This window comes from Pantherophis guttatus, chromosome 2 (genome assembly GCF_059756535.1).
Source record: "Pantherophis guttatus breed Tessera chromosome 2, ASM5975653v1, whole genome shotgun sequence".
In the NCBI taxonomy this organism is placed as follows: domain Eukaryota; kingdom Metazoa; phylum Chordata; class Lepidosauria; order Squamata; family Colubridae; genus Pantherophis; species Pantherophis guttatus.
The window spans coordinates 242,263,532-242,290,664 of record NC_142064.1 but is presented as its reverse complement, the minus strand read 5'-3'; the positions used below and the strand labels follow the sequence as shown (position 1 = coordinate 242,290,664).

The 27,133-nt window shown below is 39.0% G+C and overlaps 1 long non-coding RNA gene across 2 annotated transcripts; it reads right to left on the bottom strand.

The window, feature by feature from the left end:
* Positions 1–5,980: 5,980 nt before the first annotated feature.
* On the bottom strand, positions 5,981–25,225 carry LOC117679028 (uncharacterized). Of its 2 annotated transcripts, XR_009620703.2 has the most exons (4): positions 25,192–25,225; positions 21,479–21,548; positions 15,247–15,504; positions 5,981–6,762 (listed from the first exon to the last, which is right to left on the bottom strand). It is a non-coding gene; the product is annotated as an uncharacterized LOC117679028 (long non-coding RNA). The 2 variants fall into 2 exon arrangements; XR_004595224.3 differs by lacking the exon at positions 21,479–21,548 and having other exon boundaries at positions 25,192–25,224.
* Positions 25,226–27,133: the final 1,908 nt, after the last annotated feature.

Below are 27,133 nucleotides of genomic sequence, written 5' to 3'. Positions count from 1 at the left end.
AAGAGAGGACAAACTATTCTGAAAAAGAGGGATTTGTAGACTTTTTTTTAATTTCAGTGAGATTGAAATAAAAAGATAATTAATGATTCAAAAGTAGGTCAAGGAATCAAAGGTTACATTATTCTTGTAACCAATAAAACCCCAGAACCACCCCCTATCACAAGGAGAAAAAAACAACCCATTTCATCATAGGCAAAGAAGAACAAAAGAGAAAAAAAACTACAACACTTATAAAATGTCCATTGTTCAGGTTATATTTGCTTCAGCAGTAAAATAATTCATTACATCCTTCAATCCAACATTTTAAAACATTTCCTTCATTCTTTACTATTAGGTAGTATGTAGCAATAATCAGGGTCCTTTCTTAATACAACAACTGATATATTTCCATGATGCTGAACTCTGTTTTATTTTATAAGAAACTTTTCACCTATTCATTAGGGGTAAATAGATGTGACCTTTTCAGTGACAGAGAATACCGGGCTGTCTGTTCATGCATATGTGTCATGTTAACAAGAAAAATAGCACAGCCAGTCTTGGTATCAACACTTGTCAAACTTTCAAGGAGGAATTAATTTGTATAATAAAATATTGTCACACAATTCTGTTTTCTGACCAGCCAAGATAAGAAGCTATCAATCTGTAACAGAAAGAGTCACATGATAATGACCAACCTGATAGGTTGCTGCTTTGCCAACCTGATTCTCTCATAATGCATTATACTTCAGCTTCTCGAAGTTCCTACCCTATTCATTGGCTGGAAATTATGACAAGAAATCAGGATAGAGAAGATACCGCTACTAGAAGAGAATATCTGTAGCTCAGGGTTGAACTATGGAGTCCTTAGTGCTCTCTGAGCTTGGTTGTTTGCTTGCAGATATCTCATTGCCTGACTAAGTAACACCATGCTCTAAGGAGAGCCTTCTCTGTGGTGGCGCCCACCCTCTGGAACAACCTCCCCCCAGAGTTACGTACAATAACAGACCTCCAGATTTTTCGTCGGGCCCTGAAAACCCATTTATTTCAACTAGCTGGGCTGGCTTGAGTCAAATTTTAAACTGATTTTAAATTAGAATTGTTTTAATTACGGCCAAAATATTTAATTATTTTAATCAGTTTTTAGATTTTGTATGTTTTGTATGTATGTCTTGTTTTTACTTTGGCTGTTCACCGCCCTGAGTCCTATATTGGAGAAGGGCGGTATAGAAATTTAAACAAATAAATAAAATAATAATAAATAATCATAATGATGAGGATAATGACAGCACTCGTATGTTGATAACTGATGATATCACCTAGTTGGGTAATGAAACATCTGCAAGCTAAATAAAACAAGTTCAGAGAGCACCAAGGACTCCCCACAATACCCTCTGTTTGGCCTGTTGCATAAAGCCACCATGAGTAAACATTAATACACCAATAAATTATTAATCCAATTTTATATCATCTTTTGCCAAGGCAATTACTTATGGCATTGATTTCTGACGTTAATACTGTGTGAAAAAGTATTTCTTTTTGGTCTTTCCTGAATCCCCTGCCAATTACTTACAGTACATGGCATAAACCAGTGACGGCTAACCTTTTTGCCATTATGTGCCAAAAGCGGGGGGAGCACGGGGGGGTGTCACGCATGCATGTGCCCACACCCATAATTCAATGCCCCCCCATGCATGTGAACGTGACCCCACCCGCACTTCTGCTGCTTTTGGCACACAATGGCAAAATGGATGGGCCCAGTAGGCCTGTTTTTCACCCTCCCCAGGCTCCAGAGGCTTTCTTGGATACTGGGGAGGGTGAAAACAGCCTTCCCCAGTCCCCCCGGAGGCCCTCCGGAGGCCCCTCTGGTGGGCCCAGAAGGCCCCAAAATCAGTTGGCCTGCACACACATGCATGCTGCAGCTGAGTTAGGGCAACACTTGCGTGCCCACAGATATGGCTCCCTGTGCCACCTGTGGCACGCGTGCCATAGGTTTGCCATCACGGGCATAAACCATTCTTTTAAATCTGTAAACTTTATAAGGATCTAAATAACTTAGTAGTGGAACCCACCATAAAAATGTTTAGGAAAAAAAATGAACATGAGATTTTCAAAAATTTGGCTAAATTGTTTGAGAAATATAATTAAAATTGAATATTATAAGAACTTCATTTGGTGATCTTACAATGATAGGAAAAGTCAATTTAAAAAAACATATATACAGTGAAAAAATGTCAGAAACATCTAAGTCAAAAGGGTGAAGGAAAAATATGTATGTATGTATGTATGTACGTATGTATATGTATATCTCTGTGTATGTGTGTGTGTGTATGTGTATGTATGTATATGTGTGTGTGTGTGTACACACACACACACACACACACACACACACACACACATATATATCCTGTTTCCCCCAAAATAAGACCCCTGATAATAAGCCCAATTGGGCTTTTGAGCACCTGGCAATAAGGCCAAGCGCTTATTTCAGGGTTCAAAAAAATATAAGACAGGGTCTTATTTTGGGGGAAACACAGTATATATATATATATGTGGGAGGGAGTAAAATGCTCCCTCCCACATGTTGGGGTAGACCAGGTGTCTCGATAGAAAAACACGTAATCTTTCCCCAGCTCAAGCTGATGAAGGGAGGAGAACTTGTGGCTCAGAAGGTTAATTCAACTGCCTAACTTGCAGGAAGCCCAAGTTCGAATCCAAGTAAGGGTATGGCTAGCTGATGAAAGCTAAAAAGCTTGAAATAGATCTATACTAGTCTCCCTTTATTTCTTTATCAGTAAAATATATATTTGATATATAGATAGATATAGATAGATATATATCGTGCTATGCATATTGTTATGTTCTGATGTGAACTGGGATAGAAACAAAGGAGTAAAGGAGTAAAAATTAAAGTATAGTTATTCTGGTTTTAACTTTCACACTTAAAAGGAATATGGGATAGACAAACGCATCCCTCTTTTTTTTGCAGAACAGTATTGCATTTAAAGGTTTGCAAGAGGCTATTAATCATACTTGATTTAAACAACATATTATGTGTTTCCCACTTTTGATGTTTCATTGTTCTCCCTTGCCTCTCAGAACAATGCTTTAACATCAGGAAGAAAAAGAAAAATAAACCACAAAAAGCCTTCGTAACATGCCAAACTCTAGTTGTAAATAAATTCCTTGATTTATAATATGCTTTTAGATTCATTTCATTTGAGATCAGTTCACTCAGTACAACTGAACCTATTTTTTGTTTTCAATATTGCCTATTCCTAGTATTTCTAACCATAAAGCTGAAAATGTACCCAAAACTGAGTTTATCAAGTTAGGCACTCCCTTCAGAACAAAATACCAATTATTTCAGTGATCCAGAACAGGTTTACATTCAAAACTGGGTGAAAAATTCTATTTAAGCTAGAAAACTTGGGATAAATTCATTCATAGTAGGCAGCATGACTTAGCAGAGCAAATAGAATAATGAAATCTAATTCTGCATTAAAATTGTGATCATAGTCAAAAGTCAGAGAAATTGCACATTTTTCAGAGTTACAGAAACTTGAATTTACGTAATTATAAAATTCTGGAAAAGCATATAGGTTGAGAGCACCTAACTATCATTTTTCAGGATTTGGGACGCTGAACAATTTTTGATGGGAGATCTGATTGGGTTCTAAATAGTATTTGAGTCATCAACTATATTAATAGTATCATACTGTAATGAAGAGATTGCCTCAGGAACTACTATTTTCTCCTATAAGAAATGCCGACAGATAAATAGAATTTAGGAAGAAGTTAGAAAGAACAGTGTATTTCTGCAGATGGGCTGATTTCAAACTGTTGTATAAACCAAAATAAGAACCAGTATGGGAAAGTGCATCTTTGTGTACATAATAGAAATATTGTGGACCTAACAGACTAATTCTTGAATTTTTCAAAGAGTAAGTTTTTTTAATAAAAAGCACTCACCAGAAATGATAACCACCTACACTAGGTGTACAAATATCCACTCTTCCTATTCTATACATTTCTGCTCAAGTCTCTACAGTTTTCTTGGCAAAGTTTCTCAGAGGTGGTTTGCCATTGCCTCCTTCCTAGGGCTGAGAAAAAGTGACCGGCTCAAGTCACTCAACTTGCTTTGTGCCCAAGGTGGGACTAGAACTCACAGTCTCCCATTTTTTAGTCTGTTCTCTTATCCCCTACCCAAAACTGGCTCTTTCTCTGTTATTAATGGTAACTAATGAAAGTTATATAAATAGTGATGTAATTAAAATTTAACTGATGAGCTGGTTCCAGCACTGTTAACATCCCTTTGCCTCTAATTTTGTTTCAGCTGCTTTTACACTTTTTAATTTTTGTTATTGGTCATGATATTAGGTATTTATTGCTTTAGTTTTGTTGTACACCAGATGTTTGTGAGATGGATGGCTAAATAAATCAATAAATGTCACAATTGTTAACCGATTGCTGTATTGTACAGTACACATTTAACCAAGAAAGTAGGTAAAAATAAATGTTTCCTCTATTCAGTCATATCTGATTCTCTCTGTGTGTGTGTGTGTGTGTTGTGTGTATGTGCATGTGTGTGTGTGTGTGTGTGTGTGTGTGTGTGTTCATCTCCATTTCCTAGCCGAGGGAGCCAGTGTTATCCGAAGACGTTTCACATGGGCAGCATGACATCACGCCACAGTGCAGAGTATGCAGCAAACATGGAACATTGTTACCCTCCTACTAAAGTGGTACCTATTTATCTAGTCACATTTTCATTCTTTCTAGCTGGACAGGAGCTGGGCAGGAAGAGGAGCTCACCTGTCACACGGTGCTCAGGTCTCGAACCCAGGCTTTCAGCTTTCCAGAAGACAAGCTCCGCTTCATAACAGCTGAGCCATCACTCCCCCAACCAACAAAATATGAATGAGCAACTAGCAAGACAAATCACCTTTTCACCAGTTTTTGTTCTGTATGAATGCCAGGTTTTCTGGAGTGGAAGTTCTTAGTTCTGTTGTATGAACAATGGCAAATCCCCTCTTTTTCAATTAAAGATATGGCATGCTTCATGAATAAATGATTCATAATTAATTGGAGCAACTTTACCTAAATTCCTTTTTGCATATCCTAAAGATGTGTGCAGATGTATCCTCAAGAGTCATATGAATGGATTCTTTGTAGATGTGGCATCATTTGGCAGAAATTGTGTGGAAAGTCAATCTGCTTAAAAAAAATAATAAATAGCAGAGGACAAATGTATTTGTGCAAGAATCAGAAAACTTCTGAATAATTTCCAAAGCATGCCCGGCCCTAATAAACACATTTCAGCCTGCACAGAGTTAAGTGGTACTGATGTTATTTTTAAAAGAATATCTGTTTTAATTTATGCATTGATTCTAGTGCTTGATATCACCTCAGAAGGAAATGATCTTCCCATTTTCCAAAAGGAGCTTAAGCTCACAAAATTAATTCAAGGAATATTTAGCACATTCAGGCAGGGTAGACCCCCTCCAACCATATTTATACTTACTTGGAAGTAAGCATGTGTTTAAAGGGGCTTACATCTTAGTAAACAAGTTTAAAAGGACAGCCTAAGGCTCATTCAAAGTCTCCAACTAAACCTTTTTTTCTCCCCTAAAAATAAAAATCTGAGTGCTTCATAAAGTTCTCAGAGCAGGCTTTATTTGGAAATACTGGAACCAAAAAAGTTTTTATGGCCTAGTCTTCTATGCAACTTGTTATACAAAGCAGTTAGCTTGTTATCAACTATATTCTTAGAATTGTCAGTTTATTTCTTTCCCAGACTGAATCATCATCCTGTACTAGAACTTACAGTTTGTTCCCTATGTTAACAAGTGCACAGGAAAATCCATGCTTAATAAATTATTTAAGAAAAGTTAGAAAGAAGGAGAACAGAGAATAAGGTAAGATAAGGTAAGGTGGAAGGAAGGGAGGAAGGGAGGAAGGGGCAACTTACTATGCAACCTATAAAATTATGTTAGAAGTGCCAAAGTCCACAATAAGTCAGGCAGAGTTTTATTAGGGCAAACTTTAAAAATTGTGGCCTGTTGTTCAAGGAGAGTTATATGGGATAGCACACACACAAAAAAAGACGTAATGTCATGTATTTTTGTATACATTTATATACACTTCAAATTTACTCACTTGCATAATGCATTTTTATTGTTGATAAACTATAATTCATGATTCTGAGGAACAGAAACAGTGATTGATAATAGCATTTCAGTTTTTGTCTTTATAGGGAAGAGAAAAAGTCTGTAAATTTATCCTGAAAGGGAAACTGAACAAATTGCATCTTTTTTCAAGCCTACAGCAATATACATTTGCTTATTTCATTCTTAAATTGTCCCTGCTCTTCATGAGCGCTCAAAATGCTTTACAATAAATCTGTGCAAATAAAATTAAACAAACTGTAAATATTTCAAAGAGTAAACAAAAAATAACATACTTTAGACTAAAACAGGAAATACCCAAAATTAGAGAAACACATTATCTTGCATATTACAAATGAATATACATACATGCATCACAATTTGAACAAACAGATGTTGAGATAGCTTTCTTTATCGTTTCTGTTTAGATCATAAGAACAGTTGTGCCAATTAAGGGATGCTTAAAGAAGGTTTTCTAAAATAAACTGCAACGTAAATCTACAAGATTAATCTCTGAGCCTGTATTTCTGAATACAATCAACTGCTTCTTAAAATCCTGAATAATTCACTTCCCAGACATCAAATGGTCTTCTTTATTTTTCTTTCTCTTGTTGCTCTTTTCCTGGAAAATTCAGAGACAAAAACCTTTATTGGGCTCCTTCTTTGTTATTTAATTTCAAGCTAAATGTCCACCTGAACTTCTTACGATAGGTAAAAGAAATTAGGTTATACTTATTTTTACTCGATAACATTCTAATCCAACAAAAGCTTTTAGGGACTTATCTAGTTAAAGGGGGCTGTTGCTTTAAATATCCTGTTTTTATTGTACTATCCTCCAGCCATCTGATAAGGCTCCCCAAGCTTCTGAGGAAACAAAAGATAGAGTGCAATTGGGTCATATGTAGCAGATAGACAGGCATTTAAATTTAAAAGAGGGCTGGGCCAGAACAGACTGACTATCTATCTATCTGTCTGTCTGTCTGTCTGTCTATCTATCTCTCTATCTATCTATCATCTATCTCCACCCATCCAACTACCTATCCACTCTGTGGTGGGATTCAAGTAATTTAACAACTGGTTCTCTGCCCTAATGTTTTTTTCCAACAACCAGTTTGCCAAACTGCTCAGAAAGTTAACAACCGGTTCTCCCGAAGTGGTGCGAACTGGCTGAATCCCACCACTGTATCCACTTAACTATCTACATCTATCATCTACCTACTTGCCTATGTCAGTCAGTCAATCAGTCAATCAGTCAGTCAGTCATCAGTCATCAGTCAGTCAGTCATTTATCCATCTATTATCTATCTGTCTATCTATCTTCTATCATTTCTCTCTGTCGTTCTCTGTCTCTGTCTCTCTATCTATCTACCTACCTACCTACCGTGTTTTCCCAAAAATAAGACCTCCCCCAAAAATAAACCTTCCCCCCAAAATAAGCCCTCTCCCAAAAATAAGCCCTCCCCGAAAATATTTAAACACATGCACAGCTGGTCCCTGCCATTTCCTCCTGTTAGGGTTAGGGAGACAGAGCTGTAAATCAGGTAAGACAGCAAGAGGATCCCTGTCTCGCTCCACACACCCCAAAATAATAAGACCTCCCTGAAAATAAGGCCAAGCGCTTAATTCAGGGTTCAAAAAAATATAAGACAGGGTCTTATTTTCGGGGAAACAAGGGTATCTATCATCTATCTAGGTCAACAGTGGGTCTTGTGATGGGTCATGTGATAAGGAGATTACATCAGGTCAGGGTCATTGCAAAGTGAACTGCTGGGGGGGAGTTGCGTGGGTTGGTTGAGGGTCAGTGCTATCTCTGGTTGGCCGTGTGGTTGATTTGGATTCTGAGGGGTTCATAGGCTGGTTGTAGGTTAATGTGTCTGTTGATGGAATTGCTTATGGAGTCCCAGGCTTCGATGAACTCATGAACATGGCAGGTGGTAGGATGATTTTTGTGTTGCTCCAATTGAACTGGTGTTGCTTGGTGTTGATGTGGGTAGAGATTAAAGATTTGGGATTGTGGTGTTTGACTGCCAGCTGGTGTTCATGGATCCTGGTTTTTAATTGATGTGATGTTTGTCCCACATAGAAAATCAACTATAACCATTGCAACCAACTCTACATAGATATATGATAGATAGATATAACGTATCTATCATGTATTTATCCTATCTATCTATCTATCTATCTATCTATCTATCTATCTATCTATCATTTATCTATCTAATCTATCAATCCACCCATCTATCTAATGAATATCTCACCTGAGTGATTCTGGAAGATTTACAAATTTAAAAAATGTTGTAGGGAAAAGGAAGAAGAAATTGAGATAGAGGGTGAAAATAGGATATGGTTTGGGGTTGACAATGGCATCCAGTTGGGCAAATGGAGAGAGATTCTCAGTTGGGCAAAGGATGGTCTAAGAAGATGTGTCTGTTTTGACCTAGGCTTCCTTAGAAATTAAACAGGACAAATTTAATCCCGGCAAACTTCTTTAATTCATATGGCTGTAAATTACTTTCATTTACAGTCTGCAAGGCTTGATAAACAGTCTTTCAGAGGAAGGTTATCAACACCCACCTATCTCATGTTCTCATGTGGAACACTGCCAAAAAGCTAATTTCCAGACACAAGGCAAGGCCAAACTTGGCACAGAGTCATAAACGGAATTTTCAAATCTTGAATCTGCCAGATGAACTAATTGCTTCCTGCAAAAGCTCACGTCCTGTTTGCTTCCTTTTTATGTCTTATGGGAGGGGCCAATCATCTCCAAGCTTTACTCCCAAGTTGACCCTGTTTTCTTAATTGTTCCTGTCTCCTGGCAGCTCTGTGCATGTGCAGACTGGGAACAGGCTTACGCTGTTCTTCTGCCTCACTGATGTCAGACTCTGAGACTCCGGAGGCAGCAAAGAACTACCAGATGGCCTTGGCCCCCTTTCTGCCTCCGATTCAGAGCCATCACCTGAGCCTTCCCCAGACTCCAGGACTGGCCCACATTCCTCCCCAACCTCCTCACTGTCTGAATCTGCTGCCAGCTCTGCTGACCACTGGCGGGCCACAACAGCATGATAGTTTGTTAGAACTGCAGTTGGCTGGTTTGGGAAGATGGGAGGAGGGTAGCTCTTTCTTTGTGGTAATTGTTTTGGCAGCGAATGAAAAGATGAAGTTGGGGGGTGTTAGTTGGCAACTGTTTTTCAATATCTAAGTGGCATGGAAAATTAGTCAGTTAGTTTTGAACAGTATTCAGAAAAGGTTTTTTGACCTGTATAAAGAGGTTATTTTGGAGAACTAATCCTATATCTGGACAGGTTTTTTTCCTTCCTTTTGGAAGGTTCAGAGAGCTTTGGGTTCTCTGTCAAAGTCTTCTCCTGAGTAAGATGACCTTAGCTATGAGATTCTGGGAAATTTGCCTGAGGAATCTTTGAAAATTTTGATAAAGTTTTATCATATGGTGTGGGAAAGCAACATTTTGCCTAATTCTGGGAAGGTGGATATTATTATCCCAGTGAGTCAGTTCCAGAATCCTATCAACCAATTGTCTTAATGACTTGTTTATGTAGAGCTATGGAATGTATGTTGAATAAACAGTTAATGGCATTTCTTGATAAGCATTGTTTGCTTATGGATTTTCAATGTGGTTTTCAAGAGGGAGTGTGGAACTTTGGATCATGTGTTTCGATTGGAAACTGATATGTGGAGAGCCTTCTGTACAAAGGCTTTTGTGAATGTGGTATTCTTGGATTTCTATGTTTTGGTGTGGCATGAGGATTTGCTGTATAGATATGAATGGGAAATTCAGGGAAGATTTTTATGGCAGTCCATCTTTTGTAGATGGATTTGGGTTAGCAGTAGAATTCCTTTTTTAACCTCCAGGATGTGACTAATGGTGTTCCTCAGAGTAGCATTAAGGCTTTCTTTGTTTAATATAATGGTGATTTACCTCAGGTTTTACCTCAATGGGTACATTTTAGTATCTTTACAAATGATTGTGCAATTTGGATTAGGAGTGAGAATTTGAGGGAAGTGGTTGGATTATTGAATATTGCTCTTTGCATTTTGGAACAATAGGAGAATGCTTGGGGTTTTAGGTTTTCTCAAACTAAGACTACAGGGATGGTCTATGTGTATGTCGGGCAGGATATTTTTGGAAGGTCTTCAATTGCTGTCTGCATAGGTCTCCAATTTGATTGGTTTCTCATTTTAAATGCTCAGGTGTAATTTTTGAAAATGTAGGCTTGAATTCCCCATATTCAGTATGTTGAGTATAGATGTAAATAATGTAAATAATTTGTTCAATTATCTGCATTGTATTACTGGGACCTAATGTGGGGAGATTTGGAGTTTCTTTTCATGATATTAATCCTGCTTTTCTGAGGCCTTTTCTGGAATGTGGTTGCCAGGTGTTTTCTTCAGACTCAAAGGCAGTTTTGTGTAGATTTAGTTTGATGGAAACTAGGGTTATTTGTATTTTTTGTGATGCATTTGTTACTACCCCTTTTAGTGTATTTGAGAGTGTGACAAGTGAATGACAGGGATTTTATGGAAGAGGTGTCTTGATATAATGCTGTGAAATAAGTAACATCCGCAAGCTCATTATTGTTGATCCTGTGCTGACAATGATCATGCTGGTGATCATTTGTAGATATTAAATAAGAGTGAGGACAGTTTTGAGCCCTGTAAATGTAAAGGTAAAGGTTCCCCTTGCACATATATGCTAGTTGTTCCCGACTCTAGGGGGCGGTGCTCATCTTCATTTCAAAGCCGAAGAGCCAGCGCTGTTCGAAGATATCTCCGTGGTCATGTGGCCGGCATGACTAAATGCCAAAGACGCACGGAACGCTGTTAACTTCCCACCAAAGGTGGTCCCCATTTTTCTATTTCATTTTTAGGTACTTTCGAACTGCTAGATTGGCAGAACCTGGAACAAGTAACAGAACCTCACTCCGTTACGTGGCACTAGGGATTCGAACTGCTGAACTGCTGGCCTTTTCGATCGACAAGCTCTTAGTCACTGAGCCACTGCATCCTGTTGAGCCCTGTAGGCTCAAAACAGCCTTGGCTCAATCTCTTCCCCCATCACCAAAACTGACTGATAGAGAAAGGAGAACCAGTGGAGTCAGTGTCCAATTCCCAAGCTCCAGAGTCAGTCTAGAAAGATCCCATGACTGATATCAAATACTGCTGAGAAATTACACAGAGCCAGGAAAATATGGACAATCATTGTAAGTCTTATCATTATAGGAAAACCTATTTTCATTATAGGAAAACCACTTGTGATGGTAGGATGGGTAGTAGCAATAATGATAGAAGATGCTTTGGTAGAACCTTTCTGGAGAAGTTCTTTTCAAAATTCAGAGAAGCCTCAAGTTATAAGATTATACAAAGCATTCTGAATGAATAACTAAAGGTCTGTGGAGTCCTTGGTGCTCTCTGAGCTTGATTGTTTTCTTGCAGGTTTTTCACTATCCAACTAAGTAATATTATAGCATCAAGCTCTGAGAACACTAAGGGCTCCACAATTCAACTCTGAACTACGAATATTCTCTTCTATTGGAATTAAAGTTCTCCCATAAACAGCATTTTGTATACAATTCTTGGCAGGATATAAATATTTGTTTATGCTTTATGTGCATTATTGTGTACATGGGTTTTTATTTTAATCAATATAAACTCATTCAAACTTTGTTTTTACATTTTTTTGCACAATATTGATTGGGGGGAGGACTTACTGAGATCCTCTGTTCAGCATTATTGGAAGGAGTTCAAGTTTATTCTTTGCATTGCAAATAATTCTCATAATTTAATTAGTTACTTTAATTCCTTTAAGAATATATGTAATTATTTATGTCTAATACAGATGCTTCCATTAGCTCTTCCAGAGCCATTTAATATTACTCAATTACAGAACTCAGATTAGATGTTATTGTCAATTTTACCACTTTGGGCAATATACTGAGATAAAAATATAATATTGGATCAGTCTTAATATGATTTGCAATTTCCCAAGTGATTTCTTCATATATTTTATTGATATTCCTCATGAATGTGAATGAGGTTTTATGAATTCATGCTCACCACTATCCCACTAAAACAGAAAGTAGTAATTGAATATTTTAATCTGCTTTAAATGAGCATATTTAAAACTCGAGGTTGGAATGAGATGAAAACGAAAATGGCAGAAAACAGAAACTGATTTTTAAAAAAATCTTAAGAACTGTAGTGAAAATATCCATATTGGACACTACATGTATTTAAAGCATTGTTTTCTTAGATAATAGCAAAAGTCTAGGAATCTGTGACTCTCCAAAGAGCACATTTGAATGTCATTTGTAAAGAATCTATTTTACCTAGCTAACTTTCGCTGACTTCAGAAAAGCTAAACTGGGTCAGACTCGGTTAGAACTTTGATGGGAGACAACAGGAAATCTCTGGTTAGAGACTGGACTAAGTTGTTCAAAAAATAACTTGGAAGAAAGCAATGTCAAAGAACTTCCATATTGTTGCCCAAAACCTATGTATTACATCCATATAGGCAATGGTGGGATTCAGCCAGTTTGCACCACTTTGGGAGAACCGGTTGTTAACTTTCTGACCAGTTTGGCAAACTGGTTGTTGGAAGAAATCATTAGGTCAGAGAATCAGTTGTTAAATTACTTGAATCCCACCACTGCATGTAGGCATCAGTAGTGCTCAAGGTGAGGGAGGGAGACTTCTCACAGGCATCCTTTCATATTTGTGTCATTATGTCATTTGCAAGGCATCATTTCATACCCAAAGCACCTGAAGGCAGGATAAGAAGCAATAGATGGAAACTAATCAAGGAAAAGAGCAACCTAGAACTAAGAAGAAATTTCCTGACTGTGAGAACAATAAACCAGTGGAATGGCTTGCCTTCAGAGTGTAGGAGGTTAGCACCCACCCCTTTCTTGGAAGAGTGAAATATTTTAGGAAATATGAAAAAGGCAGAATATTATATTTCCCTGGATGAGAAATGGACAAGCATATTTTACAGACAAAGCAGCTCCCACCTTCCTGCCCCCCACCCTTTGTTAATGGGCCAGAGACAGAAACCCAATCCTTTGTCAAAGGACATTTGCAACACAATAGCAACAGAAACTAACACAATGGGCCCCATCTAGCAACCGAAACTCACCACATGTGACCTGGGAAGCACATGTGACCATCAGCTAGCAAGGCTAGCTAAGACCCCCACCCCCTGGGAGTCTGACAACCAATCAGGATACTCTTTCGGGGCCCCAGGAAATGCAAAGCCAGAGAGAGCATAAAAACCCATGGACTTGCTGTATTCCTCCCTTTTCTGTTCAGGAACTCAAGCCATGTGATCCTGTCCACCATTAAACCATCTTTCCAAGCAGTCTCCATGTTTCCAGTGTCTTTTTCCCCACTTGGAGCAGAATCCAGAAGGAGATTTCTTCCAACAATAGGTTATGGGTACTCCATCACTGGAGATTTTCAAAAAGAGAATGGATAGCCATTTATCCAGAAGGGTATAGTGCCTCCTGCTGGAGTTGGATTAGAAGACCTCCAAAGTCCCTTCCAACTCTTTTATTCTGCTCCATTACCACTTCCTTTTCCCTAACCTGCTGATGATTATAGGTTGTCTTTATTGTATTCTAACTCTAATTTATATTTCCAGTCATTATATTTTCTATCAAACTATACCGATATTTTATTCCTTCACATATTACAGTTTAGATACCTGATGCTGAACATCAATCCTGGAACTAAGCCATGTCTTGCCTTGGATGTCATACATTATGCAACCATTTGAGGTTCATAGTTTCATTTGATTACCATGTTCTTCCAATATGAGTTGGACATCATGACTCTTAAATTATTTTTAGCACAACATTTTGGTCTGAAGAATTGTTCCAACTTTCTCTTTCTACTGCTAATGCAACAATATCTTTTATCTTCACCTCCTCCCAGCTCTTAATACCAACCTGTTGCTTCTATTTTTTCAGAGGGATTTATGAAAAAGGTATCTTACTCTCTTCACACTCTTATATTGAGAATACTGGCAACCCCCTATTAACTGGACATTTTATACTCTGCTCTGCTTCTTGAAAAATACACAAGGCCTTAACTGCTGTGGAACATCATGACATGTACCAGAATATGAAAAGGAAAGAGACTTCTCTTGCTTCTGCCTTTCCCTTCCTTGACTTAAAAGTGTGGGAGAAAGGAATGAAGTGTACAGAAGTGGAAGCAGGAAAAACGACCCCAAGAATTCAGTTCAAAAATAAGCAGAGCTCTTTCCCAATTTTCAAGGAAATTGTTTGGCATGATTCTGAGCCAATCCAATTACAACTAGAAGAAACTTGGTCTTCAGTTGAGAAAGGAAAAAGGTCCACTTGGATTCCTTTCTAACTTCTTATTTTTCCAGTCTTTTGGATGGAAATGCACAAGCCTTTGATACCAGTTGGTCAAATATACATATTTCTTTTCCATAATCATCTTGCAACTTGTGTGTTGTCATTATTATACAATAATATCAGGCAACTTGTATGTTATCACTAGCATCATTGTTTATGTCTCACCAGAATATACACAGATTGTTTGCATTTTTGACTTAGAGAACTGTATGCCAATATTTTAAAAAATGCAAATGTCAAAAAGTGACTGATATTTTAGATCGCATATTCCTGCAAAGTGCAAATATAAATTTAAGTCCATTCTTATGCATCTTTCCCTCTAAGAGTCTTTGGCCTTTGTGTTTCTGGGATATTTGTCACCCACATTGGGAAACTCTAAATCAAATTTCAGTCTAAGCCAAAGGGGGTGGGGGGGGGAAAAACCCTGTGGTTGATGTGTATTTTTTTCCAGGTCATTTTCCAGGGCAAACAAAAGTGGAATCACCTGCCTGTTACAGATTTTGGGAGCAGGAGAGGAGGCGAGACAATGGAGCCCACAGCTGCAATTGTACAAAGTGCTATTTATAAAGAAATGAGTCATAACACAATGACGTTAGATCTCTCCCCCCTCTCTCTCTCTCCCTCCCTCCCTCCCTCCCTCCCTCCCTCCCTCTCTATCTCTCTCTCTCTCTCTCTCTTTCTCTCCAGACTTTATGGCAGGGGTGGGTTCCACTTACCTTTGCTACCGGTTCGCAACTGGAGCGTGTGGCGCTTCTGCGCATGCACAGAAGCTGCTGCGCATGCGCAGAGCATCCATGATGACGTCCGGGTGGGTGGGCGGAGTCTCCTGCCGCCGTTACTACTGGTTCACAGGATCCGGACCAAACCGGTAGCAACCCGCCACTGCTTAATGGGCAACTAGACAAATAAATTGTGCTTATAACAGGCCTATTTCAAAATGCTTGCGCAGACAAAAATCTTCTGTTGCCTTGTTTCTAAAATGACAAAAATATGTTTAAAGAACAGTCAAGTAAGTGTCTTTCATGTGGGGAATTTAAGCTATGAATCCCCACACCCTTCTCCAACCATAAAAACAACTGCTGATTTTTCTCAGTTATACAGTAGCTTCCTGGTCAGAAAGATGGTGATGTGGCAAATGAGGAAGAAATAGACACTTGCAAATACATACTCTCTTTTTAAAGATACAAACTACTTAAATGTGTTTTTAGAAGCAGATATGCTACCATTGTCCAGCTGGGGTATAATCCAGGTATTCTCAGATTATATCAGCACGTAGGAAAATTTTGCAACTGAGCTATAGTTTGATCACAAATTCAATCTTTATTATAGATTAAATTTCTTCAATTGATTACTTGTGATGAAGTTGAAAGATTGAGGACTCTAGTTTATCCTGTAGAAGAAGCACTACAAATGGACTTCTTGATTGTGTTGTTCCTTTGTTGCCTAAGCAACAAAGACTTCCTGCATTTAATGCATTCCTTGTATTTTTTGGCTTGCCCTTAACAATGATCTCCTGGCTCCCGGTCTTGTGCCATGCATCTGATTTCTGGCTTTCTTCTTAGTCAAAAATATTGATTCCATTATCAGTTTTGCTCCTCATTGGTCATTCCTTAGCTCCTCATTCCCATCTTTAGTTTCTTGCAGACTATGCGTAGTCTCAATTCTAAATTCATTGGTGTTATCTTTCATATCAAACTATTTGTAATTTTAGGAAATAAGCTTACTAAATGCCCAGTACTAGATATATGTGGGGAGACACATGGCAATGGTCAACCGCGCACTAAGTTCTAGTCTGTGCTGGAATCAAAATGGAAAAAGAAGCAGGGGGCATTTCTTGAATTTTCTCATTGTCAGAAGTAGGTGTGATGGAATGCAGTCTTGATCCCCAGGAAGAAGGGAGTGCATTCCAGAGGAGCAAAAGACAAAAAAGTTTAGATAGTTTGCGAGGGGGAAAGTTAAGGTGACTCCTCCCTAGTAGTTCTCAGAGTATATGTTTATTGGTGCAAGTAGTTCTGTCTATATGTGAGGAACAATAAAGGCAGTGGTGGGTTTCAAAACTTTTTACTACTGGTTCTGTGGGTGTGGCTTGGTGGGCGTGGCATGGCTTGGTGGGCGTGGCTTGGTGGGCATGGCAGGGGAAGGATGCTGTAAAATTTCCATTCCCACTCCAATCCAGGGGAAGGATACTGTAAAATCTCCATTCCCTCCCCAATCCAGGGGAAGGATACCGTAAAATTTCCATTCCCACCCCAATCCAGGGGAAGGATACTGTAAAATCTCCATTCCCTCCCCAATCCAGGGGAAGGTTATTGCAAAATCCCCATTTCCTCCCGATCAGCTGGGATTTGAGAGGCAGAGAATAGATGGGGGCGGGGCCAGTCAGAATTTTTACTACCGAACTACTCAAGATTTCCGCTACTGGTTCTCCAGAACTGGTCAGAACCTGCTGAAACCCACCTCTGGAGAAAGGAAATTGCTTAGAAGAACCTCAATGTGTCTTTCTTGGTTTTTTGAACCTGACAGTAGTGGGCACATGTGTAACAATTTTACACTAAGATTCTGTATGTTTAAATGTTCTCTCTCTCTCTCTCTCTCTCATTCTCCCCTCTTTATTAAAAACTCAGTTACAAGAGAGAGAAAACTTAGGTGATTCTTATGTGATTCATCAATATGATGCTGATTTAATCCGTTAGTCAAACAATCGCACATTATGCCGAATAGATGTTCCATATACCTGTTGCTAAGATACAGGTATGCACTCCACACAACCTTGTTGAATTTTACCACAGAAATATTCCACACACATCCCACACATCTTAGTCGCTTCTTTCACATTTTTAGTTGTAACGATTAGCGAACGGCATAATCCCTATAGGACCAAAACATTTTGCAGTGGTTCCTATAAACATTTGATCTTCCTCATCAGTAAAGTGACTGATGATGTGAGAACAAACTTTCAAATCCAGTGTTCAAGTAGCATTGTTTAAAAGCAGCTCAGCTATAGAAAGAAACAAATTCTGGCACTCTTATTTTGACTCAAAGGAAAAGTATGCAGTGACTATGAAGGTATCTTGCCCATAAAAACCTTTTCGAAGGGAATTTAGATAGGGTGGAGAAACACATTAAAAATAGTGAAAGGGCTGTGTTGGTGTGCCATGGTCATCAGTGAAAATACATGCCAAGCCAACATCTTTTGATGAATGCCTGCTGAACACTTGCAGGAATGAATCCTGTGCATATATGTGCACAGCAGGGGTGAAATCCAGCAGGTTCTGACAGGTTCCGGAGAACCGGTAGCGGAAATTTTGAGCAGTTCGGAGAACCGGCAAATACCACCTCTGGCTGGCTCCAGAGTCGGGTGGGAATGGAGATTTTGCAGTATCCTTCCCCTGGAGTGGGATGGGAATGGAGATTTTGCAGTATCCTTCCCCTGCCACACCCACCAAGCCACGCCCACAGAACCAGTAGTAAAAAAAAATTGGATTTCACCACTGGTGCACATATATGTGAAGTGGGTCCAGAGGTATTTCATGAGAAGAGTCCTCCCCTCCTCTACTCACAATAGAATCCCTTATGCCATCAGACTTGAAATTCAGGGCTTGGACAATCTGGAACTGCGCTGCCTAAGAACGGTCCGATCTAAGCATAGTACACAAAATTGTCTGCTACAACCAGTTGTGGGTTGCCCCCAGTTCGGACCGGTTCACAAGAACTGGTAGTAAAACTGTCAGGAGGCTCCGCCCACTGACCACGACATCATCAGGAAGCTTCTGCGCATGCACAGAAGCGCACGCACTCGAACAAAGCAAGTGTGGGCGCATGGCCCCGTTGCGAACCAGTAGTAAAGGTAAGTAGAACCCACCCCTGGCTACAACGTCTTACCTGTCAATGACTTCTTCAGCTTCAATCACAAAAATACACAGGCAAACAATCGATACAACCTCAAGGTAAACCACTCCAAACTCGATTGCAGAAAATATGACTTCAGCAACAGAGTGGTCAATGCCTGGAATGCTCTACCTGACTCCGTTGTTACATCCTCTAACCCTCACAGCTTCAACCTTAAACTGTCTACCATGGACCACCCCATTCCTAAGAGGTCCGTAAAGGGGGGGTGCATAAGCACACTAGCATGCCTACTGTCCCTGTCTTACTGTCCCCATTTATCTGTACTTATTTCCTCTGTTTATATTTATGTTTATACCTATACCTGCTATCTTGTACATGTTTGACAAACAAATAAATAAATAAAAATAAAATAAATATAACCACCATCATAGAAGCTCCTTGCCAATCATTCAGAAAATTCATTCTCAACAATACATGTTGAAGAAGAGGAGGAAGGCAGAGTGAGTAGCTCTGATGAAGGGTGGATTTATTTACATGGGAAGTTAGTCCTGCCTCTAGGCAGAACAAAGCCAAACAAAGCCTCAGAAACAATACATTATATTTTATCTTATTGACCACTGGAGGCATTAAGAGTAGAGATAGCAAGCAAGTGATCGTTTCTGCTCAACTTTTACCTGAATGGAAGATGGATATTCTTAACATTCTTACAGGAAGAATAGTTTCCATCTGTGTTTCTCAGCCTTGGCATATGCTGGCTGGTAGAATTCTGCAAAATACAAAACATTTGCTAGACCAATTCATCTCATCTGTCTGGAACCCGCAATACAGCTCATCTGTCTGGAACCCACACTGCATATCGGACATTAATACAATTGAGTGTATCCACAAATATTTCACAAGAAGAGTCCTCCACTCCTCTGCTCATAACAAAATACCCTATGCCAACAGACTTGAAATTCTGGGTTTAGAAAATTTAGAATTATGCCGCTTTCGGTATGACCTAAGCATAGCTCATAAAATCATCTGCTACAATGTCCTACCTGTCAATGACTACTTCAGCTTCAACCACAACAATACACGAGCACACAATAGATACAAACTTAAAGTGAACCGCTCCAAACTCGATTGCAGAAAATATGACTTCAGCAACAGAGTGGTCAATGCCTGGAATGCACTACCAGACTCTTTGGTTTCATCCTCAAACCCCCAAAACTTTAATCTAAAACGGTCTACTGTTGACCTCACCCCATTCCTAAGAGGTCTGTAAGGGAAGTGCATAAGCGCACCAGCATGCCTACCGTCCCTGTCCTAATGTTCCCTTTAATTGTACTCATTTTATGTATTCAATTCATGCTTATACTTATATATATTATCTAATATGTACTCAACAAAATAAATAAATAATAAATAATAAAGTTGAAGCCCACACACCTTAAAGTTGCCAAAATTAAGAAACACTGGACTATGTCTTCCTTTTTCTTCTCCCCACCAGGAAGGAGATAAAACTTAGAAAAGTAACATCATGCTAGGTTTCTCCCTTGCTTGCTTTTTTGAAATTCCTCAGCTACAGTAATTCTGTAAGAATTGCAACATATATAGGAGGCCAAAACAACTGGGCAACAATACAAGATCCCAGGCATGCTTAATCAATCAACAACAAAAATAACCCAATTCACTACAGACTTTTTTTAACTGAAGCATGAAAATGCTTTAAAAGAAGCATTATTTTAAAACCATAGCATCTGTCTCTAATCGGCTTACTTGCACTCACAAACATCATACTTTGCTAAATAAGGAACTCAATAAATGAGTAGGAAAATTCCAATTAAGGTTACCTTAAATATTGTCTACATATTCTACTGAAAAGCAGTGACAACATATTTCCTGGCTAGTCCTTTATGGAGCCCTCCAGCTATTCCTTGCCTTGAAGAGTATAGCAGAGTGTATCACACAATCTGTCATGCTAAGCATCAGTTCTCTCCACCTTGAGAAAAAGAGTTTACTTCATTGCCAGCAATGGGGCAAAATTCATGCTTAGGTAGATGGAAATGAAATGGAATTAAGAGCTTGGTCTTTGACTCTGACAGCTAAATGACATGAAAGGAATTCTGCCTGTATAGTTTTCTAATTTAATTCCTCAGTCATTTATTGAATGCACAGTAAGATTAATAATATATTTAATCTATCACAAAAGAATATACAGAGAGTGCAGTGGAGCGTGGTGGCTCACGAGGTTAGAACGCTGGCTGCCAATTTGCAGGCACTCATTTGAGACCCATTGCTGCCATGGGGCAGGGTGAGTTCCCGTCACATGCTCCGACTGCTGCTAACCCAGCAGTTCAAAAGCAGGCAACTGTGAGTAGATTAATGGGTACCACTTTGGTACCACTTCAAGGGACACAAAAGGAGCCCATAACTGGGTGTTCCCCAGGCAATGATGATACCACCAGCAAATCCTTTCACCACAGAAGCACTTCGTTGCTTCCAACACAGGGAAAAAACAGAATATACAGTTTCTTTGATTTTGATACAAAATTAACAGAACTAAACCTTGAAAAACAGAAAGTCTGTTAAGTAGTCCATCTTCCATAAGAGGTAGTAAGAGAGTAGACCAGAGGCAGGACTTTTTGGTGGTTGCCCCATCATCATATAGAACATGATGTATACAAAGCAGGGGTGAAAGGCTACCAGTTCACACCGGTTTGAGTGAACTGGTAGTAAAAAAAAAGCTACTGGTTCGTCTGAACCAATATTTCTGACGATCAGCTGTGCCGCACGATTTATATTCGCTAAAAAGCAGGAAATCTTGCTTTCTATCGAATCTAAATCTCGCGGCACAGTTGTTCCTCCCCTCACTGTTCTACTTACCTTCAAATGGCTCATTTTTCCACATGAAGTGCACACAGACGCAGCATACATTTGCCGTGTACTGCACATGTGTAGGCAGCAAACCAGTGGAAACCCATGGAGGATTTCACCACCAAAATATTTATATTTTTACATCATATACCACTCAGAGTTGATCAGATGATTGGCATAGAATTTGTAAAATAAATAAAATTGTAAACAAAAATACTTTTCATTAGATGGTTGGCTTACCGGCTTAGAAAGGAGCAGGAACAACGGAGAATAGAAGGGCTGAAAGATGTAATTGGGAATCTTCATTGTACTAAGGAAGGCAAGAGAATGGTAGCTCAGGATTTTTTCACATAGCTTTATCAGAAAGGAGAGGAAAATATTTGTGAAATTCGGAAATATTTGGAAAAGACAGACTTGCCTAAAGTCTCGGAAACAATGAAGGAAATTCTTAATGCGGAATTTACGATGGTGGAAGTAGAAACAGTTATGAAAGCACAGGCAAATGGCAAAACCCCGGGTAGAGATGGCCTTCCAGTTGAATTATACAAAATAGTGTTTGACGTGGTAGGAAGACACATGATGGATTTATTCAATGAGGTTATGAAAGAGGCTCAGGTTCCAGTATCTTGGACTGAGGCTTATATTTCTATTATCCCAAAAGAAGGAACTGATCTATCTCTTATTAAGAACTATAGACCAATATTATTACTAAAATCCGATTATAAGATATTTGCGGGGGTTCTTGCAGCCAGGCTTAGCTGCTTCCTTAACCAATTCATTCATTTGGACCAAAACGGCTTCCTTCCTAATAGATATCTACGAGATAATCTTAGAATTATCATGAATACACTAGAATTTTTCGAAAATCACCCGGATAAACAATTAGCTTTAATTTTTGTTGATGCCCAAAAAGCATTTGACAGAATCAGTTGGGAATTTATGATTTCTCAATTGGAATATATGGAGTTTGGTGGGAATTTTATTCGGGCAATTCAAGCTATCTACCGGGAGCAGACTGCAAGAGTTCTCATAGATGGAGAGGAGACAGAGAGAATTCAAATTCGTAGAGGTACAAGACAGGGATGTCCCCTTTCCCTATTGCTATTTGTATTAACTTTAGAGCCCCTGCTTAGAGAAGTGAGAGGAAACACGGAAATAAGAGGAATGAAGATTAGGCAGGAGGAAGTTAAAGTCCAGGCTTATGCAGACGATCTTGTATTTATCTTGGATCAACCACTGGACTCGGGCCTGAAATTATTATGCTTGATTAGAGAGTATGGGAAGGTAGCGGGATTACTGATGAATGAAGAAAAAACTAAAATCCTAGCGAAAAATATGACTCAGATGCAAAGGCAACAGCTGGAGCAGTTAATGGGTTTAAGAATAACAAATAAAATTAAGTATCTGAGTATATGGTTGACTGCCAGATGCTCCTCCATAAAGGAGGATAACTATCTTCCTCTTTACAGCCAGATGCTGTAGAAAGAAAGATGGAAAAATCTCCAGCTATCAATTTTGGGAAGGGTGGCAACCATGTGTGTGTTACCCAAATGGTTATTTCTATTCCAAACAGCCCCAGTAAGGTTGAATAAAGAGTTTTTTACAAATTTGGATAGGAGTATATCTAAATTTACCTGGCAGGGAAAGAGGCCGCGGATTAGACTTAAAATGTTACAAGAACCCAAAAATAGAGGAGGATTTGGACTCCCAAATTGGGAGCTCTATCACCAAGCAGCGAATTTGATTTGGGTGAAAGAATGGATGGTCCTACAAAAGAGACGACTTTTGACATTTGAGGGAGCTGGTCTTCAACATGGCTGGCACTATTTTCTATGGCCGGGAGCATCCGGCTGCCCTAGACACTTTGATGATCACTATTTACGTAGGACGCTTGGGTACACTTGGGAAAAGGTTAGAAGAAGAGTATATTCAAAAGTTCCATGTTGGATTTCGGCGCAGGAAGCTCAGATTTACCCGACATTGTATAAAGGGGAGAAAACCTTGACGTATGAAGTTTTCTTGGATGTTCAGGGTAATCTGAAGTCACAAGAATTATTAACTCTTCAAGGATATAAGATAGACTGGTGGTCTTATTCTCAAGTGCACTCCAGGTATAAAAAAGATTTATATAATGAAGGAATCTACCGTAAAAGACAAAAATTGGATAAGATCTTACTAGAAGGAGGGAAAGGGATACTATCTAAATGTTATGCATATTTATTGTCTCTGCAGATAGGACAGGATGTAGTGAAGGATTGTATGATAGCATGGGGGCGAAATTTTGGATATCCCCTTGACTTCCAGCAATGGGAACAGATTTGGTTGAAAAATATGAAATTAACTATGGCTTCTTCATACAAAGAAAACATATATAAAATGGTCTACCGGTGGCATCTCCCCCCAGCGAGATTAGCTAAAATGTTTCCCGGGACATCTGCCTGCTGTTGGAAGTGCGGTTACAGTAATGGAACTTATTTTCACTAATGGTGGACCTGCCCGCAGGCGGTTAAATATTGGAAAAAAAATACGGCAATGGATTTTGGAAATTACACAGATTAATTTGGAATTAAGGCCTGAGATTTTCCTATTGGGGGCAAAACCTTTGACTGTTAAATCAGATATATGGTTCTTGTTGATTCACATTATTACTGCAGCAAGATTAGCATATGCGCAGGAGTGGAAAAATCAATACTTACCGATAGATTTGAAAATAATATATAAAATTAATGAGTGTGCGGAATCAGATAGATTAATTAGATTGATCAATGGTAAAAAAGATTCAGAATTTTATAACAGTTGAAAAGTATGGTACGATTGGGTCCAGAAAAGGTGGGATAGCATATATATATGATGGCAAATATGTATGTATAAAGGAATGACTTTATATTTATGGACAATGTAATCACATTATACCATGGTGGCAGGATTGTATATTTTATTTGTGTATTGGTGTATAGAATATATTAATAAAAATTATTTTTAAAAAAAATACTTTTCATTAGTCATATCTCCCTGTAAATCTCCCTATTAGAATAAAGTATTTCAATTTACTGACCTAAGGAAAGATGTATATTTTCATTAAAAGTTACCTTCACTATCACCCAAATATTACAGGAAAATCAACTAAACTATTCTCTCCTTCTTAAAATATTGTATATATTGATGATACTTTCACTATATACTGGAACAGACTTTAGAATGCAAATGAATTTAAAATTCTTTTTTGATCTTGCATGAAACTTTTATCTCAGTTTTAGCAGCCTTCACCCTCTCAGAAGATACTACAAGCTAGTAATAATCACCCAACTTTACATCAGATATGCATTCAGCTTTACAAGCTGATAGAAACTAACATTACAAGCAGTACAGGCACTTCACCTTATTAAGGAAAAAAGGGAATTGTATATGAAGGTATTCATTGATATCCAAACATAGTGACTGGTACTAGAAGTGCTTCAAGCAAAAATCAATCTTATTTCCAAATACCCAAATAGAAGTCTCCAATATAGACTTCCCATCTTGGACACTTCTCAGCAATAGCTGATCTGTTGAGAAGTTCTAGGGGTTTGTCCACATATCTGGAGGACACCCACATCAGATAAGCCTAACTTAATATATTCTGTAGTCTGGCTTACCTGTAATGTAAATAAATTACTTGACAAAAAAAACCAAACTGTGTTCTGACTACCTGAAAAATAGATCATGTAAAAATCAGGCTTCCTTGTAGTAAAAGCAGGTAAGCATTCAATTTACAATGCACCTTATAGGAATAGGTTTGAACCTTAAATAGATCAGGTGAATTACAAGGGGGAATGACCTAAGATCAACAAAAGGAAACATTTCTCTGGGTTAATAAAAGGTGAAATAAGCTTAAAGAGGAGCAACGATCTATGGATTACTGTAATTGGATACTGGATAACTATGCCCTATATACAGGGGTGAAATTCACTTACCTTTGCTACTGGTTCACAAATGTGAGCGCACACTCCTTCTCCACGCATGCACAGAGCCTTCGGAAGGTCAAAAAGGAGATGTGATGACGTCCATCTGAGCTAAGGTGTAGGACAGTATGAGTTGCAAATCCCGTAGCTACCAGTTTGCTCATGGGCGCTCATGCGCAGAAGCCTCCAGGCGGAACCTCCCGCCACTGCCGCTACCGGTTCACCCAATCTGTGGCAAACCAGTAGCAACCCACTATTGGTATAGGAGAATAGAGTGGGACCTTCTCTGTTCTTTTCTGATGGTGCAGTGGTTAAAGTCCCGTATTGCAGGCTAACCTTGTCCTCTTCCAGGAGTTCGATCCTGACAGGTTCAAGGTTGACTCTGTTGCTTATTTCTGAGGATCTGGCCCAATAACTTCAGCCCAGAAAGAAGTTGAATCAATAAGTATTTATTTACAGCATATTTATCTATTACAGGTGGTCAGCTGGAATGGAGTCTGGACTTTGGAACAGCAACTTATATACCTGAGAGGCGGGGTCAAGGTAAGGTGGGGTTAAGGGGGAGATTATGTGGGGGTGGTTTATGTTAACCCTTACTTTGCCAGTGGGCAATACGTTAGGCATTTACATGTGACAGACTCATCCTTCCTTCCTTTTAAGGTTGGTAAAATGAGGACCCAGATTGTTGGGGGCAATGTGTGGACTCTGAAAACTGCTTAGAGAGGGCTGTAAAGCACTAAGGGGCAGTTTATAAATCTAAGTGCTATTGCTATCCTCTTCACTTGTTTGTTTCACAAGAGATTCCAGAAAAGGAAACTATATGGATCTAACTAATGCACCAGAAAAAATGCATCAAAAAGAGCCTGTAGTATCTTGTCCCAAGATGCTGTAAGAACTTTTAAGCTTTGCTATTTTTAATTTTAGTCCAGTGTTTTAAATGCTGCACTGTACAAATCCAAATATTATTTCAGTTCATACCGTAGTTTCATCATGAAACTCTTGCAGTTTCTCAGGTATTCAGTGGAAACACTAATTAACGATTAATTAACCAAATATACATAGAATCAAAATCTAATCTGTCTTTCCATCATCCTTGAAAGCCAGATACTGTATAACAAGCTGTAAATAGCTCAAGGGCAGCTTTTAAAATAACAAAACAAGATGCAGACTTGGATCATAAGCATCATAAAGGGTGATTAGGACTAAATGTTTATGCTGGAAATCATTGTGAGTTATCTAATTAGAGAACACATGAATTAGATAACTCATTTAGCTTGGCTATTTGGAAAGCCCTTCATGCCACCTGTTCAAAGTAGAAGATGCAAGTTTTCCCCCCTCTTCTAGGTTAAAAACACTTTCTTGATCTATCTGCAATTTGGGGGGGGGAACCAAAAGATAAAATGCAGGTGCTTATTTTTTTAAAGCATCAGTTTAAGGAAGACACATAGGTACTCGTGGATGACAAATGCACAGAAAGTTACTCTAGTTCTGTTTACAAAGAGACTAAAGGCAATATAGTGATATAATAGCACAGGTTAAACTCCTCTTGACTACTTTACATTAAATTGGGAAGTCTAAAGAACCTTTCATTTTTTTAAAAAAAGTATGAGTTTCTAGTTAATCAGTGAATCTCATCAGGGGTGGACTGCTGGGGGTTCGCAGGGATTCGGGAGAACATTTAGCTAAGATTCTGTGCAGTTCGGAGAATCCCCAAATCCCACTCCTGGCTGGCCCCGCCCACTCCTCCCCTCCCCTCCCCTCCCCTCCCAGGAGTCCCCACGCAGCCCGTTTTGGATACAGGTAAGTGCACAGCGCACAGAGGCTTGGGGAGGATGAAAAATGGGCCTACCAGAAGTTCGTTTCTGGCCTCCAGAGGGCCTTTGCAGCTGGGGAGGCCCTTTTCGCCTTCCCAGAGGCTCGAGAAGAGCCTCCAGAGCCTGGGGGGGCAAAAACT